Consider the following 3,348-nt stretch of genomic DNA (forward strand, 5'->3'; position numbering starts at 1 on the left):
TTTGACCTACTCTGACCCAGAGAAGTTGCTCTGTGGGCTGCTGCCCAGATGTCATCCTGAGGATTCCTTTGGTGTCTTCCTTGAGGTGCTTTCCCTTTCCCAGCTTCCCAGGTACTTTTCCTTTGGAGGTCAGTCCCCTGTCCTGGTGGATTATATTTTTCAGCAGCTTCCAGAGGAACAAAGCGTGGGTGGGAAAGAAATGTTTGGAGTTCTTGCATGAATGAAAGTCTTTAGGCCATCCCTATGTTTAATGAAAACTTTGTCAAGATTAATTTAGAAGAATAAGAGCAATTTTTACAGTAGAAAATCCTCTGGCAGGCATCACCTTAGCCAAAATGACCCCAGTTTTTGTTTCTAATAATGATGGTAATCAACAGCATGTGCCTTTTGATATGATACACCAAGTATTTAGCATCACTTCTCTGCTAATCCTGCTAACAGGCAGACCTGAATCCAATCATGAGAGAACATCAGACAAACCTATCTGAAGGATAATCTACAAAATAACTACCCTGTACTCTTCAAAGATATCAATGTTATGAAAAAGAAAGCCTCAAAACTCTTCCAGATCAAAAGAGACATGAAATACACTACTCCCTTTGGCTTTCTCCAGCATTATATTTAAGTTCCTTCAGTATTCCTACACCGATGTCTTATACGTATATAAATATACAAAGAAACACTCTTTAGTTTGTTTTTATATCAACAGGAGTAAGTTTGTGCAGCATTCTGCACATTGTTTTTTTTCACTAGAATGTATCTGGAGTTTTTTTCATATCCATCTATGTAGATCAATTTCATCTATTTTTTAAAGCTTTTATAGCCTCTTCCATGAAAAGCCTGAATGAGATGTATATTTATGGTAGGTTCTTTTTTTTTTTTTTGAAGTCTGAGTAATTATTTTAGAATTGCAAAAGAATTTGTATTGATTTTCATATCTTCCTTATAAAATAGGCATAGCAAATACCACAAAACAGATAATTTTCTAGAAATCAAGTGACAAGACTGTCTTTTGGCAGTTGGAAAAAAAAATAACAAAACCACGGTGGGGCACACCTAATGAGATGTGAACTGATGAAAGAAGGAATTGTTCCTTTCATTTCAAGGTTAACCATACCCCCTGACAACCCCTACCACCTACTCCATTCAGTGATCCTCACCTAGGTGAAGCTGCTACAGTGCAGAACTCTCCACTCCCTCACCTTTTGGGAGAGGAAGAAGTGGTGGTGAAGCTTTTAAAAAACCAATCTCCAGGGAGTATAGCTTAGTTTGATCCTCAACTTGCTCAGAGGAGTAAAAATACTGAGAATCTGGAAAGGCTGCCATTGGACCTTAGACGCCCAACCTAAGCCAACAACGCGCTGATAGCTGAGGGCAGGCACATCCTCAATCTCTCTTCCCGCTCTCTCCCTCCACGCAGGGTCATTGAGCATGCGCAGGCCGACTACCAGCCCCCTTCCAGGGGAACAGCCAATCAACACGCAGAACACCAGCGCCGCAGCTACAGGAGCCGGCCCCTCGGGGATGTGTCGGCGACTCCGTCTTGCAGTGCTGCTGGTTTGCGCGTCCTGGGCGCCTGCCGTGCTCCAGATAAGCCAGAAGCGCAGGAGAAACGGCCAAGCAGGGTTTGGCCTGCGCCAATGAGGTTTGGCCGAGCAGAGGCTTCCCGAGTGTCTGCTGGGCTCCAGAACTCGGGGGTGTGGCTTGTCCACGCTTGAGTCTCCTCAGGCCCTGCGAAAGCCTTTTTAAGAAATACTGATTCCTGGGCCCTCCCTCAGACCCATTAATGGAGGTGTTAGGACTGCGTTAACTGGACTTAAAGAGATTCTGTCTCTGGCCTGTTAGAGAAGTGGCGAGGAGATCTCGATGGCATTATTGCTGGGGGTGTTAGGGGCAGATCTACCCCCTACAGTGCCAGCATCCTTCTGGCAGATTTACTCATCCTCTAGACCTCACAAGGGTTTTGCGGGTAGGGAATTACCATTCACATTTTACGGGTGTGAAATTTCGCTCAGATATGTTAGGTACCAACTAAGGTCACAGAAAGTCGAATCTTGGCTCTTGGTACCTACCACAGGATTATTTTTTAGCTTAGTATTTATTCAGCCTACACTATGACATAGCCCTAAGAATAAGAATAGGTAATAAAATGTTGAGGGAAAACAAGGGAGAATTCAGATCATGAACCATATACTCCAGTGTCATGTCATTAACCAAACGTTGACAAAAATAAATGTAAAATCTCAGCTCAGCTGGGTGGTAAGAAAGATATGTGGAGCCAAAAAACGGGAGTTCGCAGAGATGTTGGTGTCCTCTAAGCCTTATTAGACTAATGAAAAGCTATTCCAGTGCTTGAAGTTGAACACTAATAGTATCATATTTGAGTTCGAAAAGCATAGAATTAGGGAATTGATAAGAGGGGATGGAATAAAGCAGGTAGTTACAGTAGTAGGCTCATGTTTGTAGCTTCAAATAAGAAAATGAAAACTTATGTTTTCAGCCTCAGTCTGGAAGGTGAGTTAGGTAAGACAATTAAGTGGGTGGGGAGGACCCATTAGGAACCTGGGTTTGTGTGGGAACAGTCACGCACCTCTTTATTTTAAATGAAATACTCTTTTAAAAGCAATGTCATTGGGGGCGCCTGGGTGGCTCAGTTGTTTAAAAGCTTCCAACTCTTAGTTTTGGCTCAGGTCGTGATCTCATAGGTCGTGGGATCCGGAATCGAGCCCAGAGTCGTGGCCAGCCCCATGCTCAGCGGGCAGTTTGCTTGAAGATTCTCTCCCTCTGGCCCTCCCCCCTGCACACAAGCACTCTGTCTCTCAAATAACAAAACTTGAAAACAACTAAGATACTCTTCAGTAAGTGAGTGGATAAATAGACTGTGACACATCAAGAAAATGGAATATTATGCAGTGTCAAAAGGAAATAAATTATTATTATTTTCTAATACTTATTTATTTGACAGAGAGAGACACAGCGAGAGAGGGAACACAAGCAGGGGGAGTGGAAGAAGAAGCAGGCTTCCCGCGGAGCAGGGAGCCCGATGTGGGGCTCGATCCCAGGACCCTGGGATCATGACCTGAGCCGAAGGCAGCTGCTTAACTGACTGAGCCACCCAGTCGCCCCAAAGGGAAATAAATCATTAAGCTGTTACAGGATTTCTTTTCTGTGCCTGAGGTTCTTGGTCACACGGCTTCGAAGAATGAAGAGGTAGACCAGGCGAAGAGTGGTGGGCAGCAAAGCAAAGTTTATTGAGCCATAGTAAAGTTTATTGATAGTACAAAGCTCCCAAAGAGGGAGGGGACCAGAAAGAGTTGCCAACTGGCAATTAGATCTAGGGGTCTTTAT

Source organism: Zalophus californianus, chromosome 2 (genome assembly GCF_009762305.2).
Source record: "Zalophus californianus isolate mZalCal1 chromosome 2, mZalCal1.pri.v2, whole genome shotgun sequence".
NCBI lineage: Eukaryota > Metazoa > Chordata > Mammalia > Carnivora > Otariidae > Zalophus > Zalophus californianus.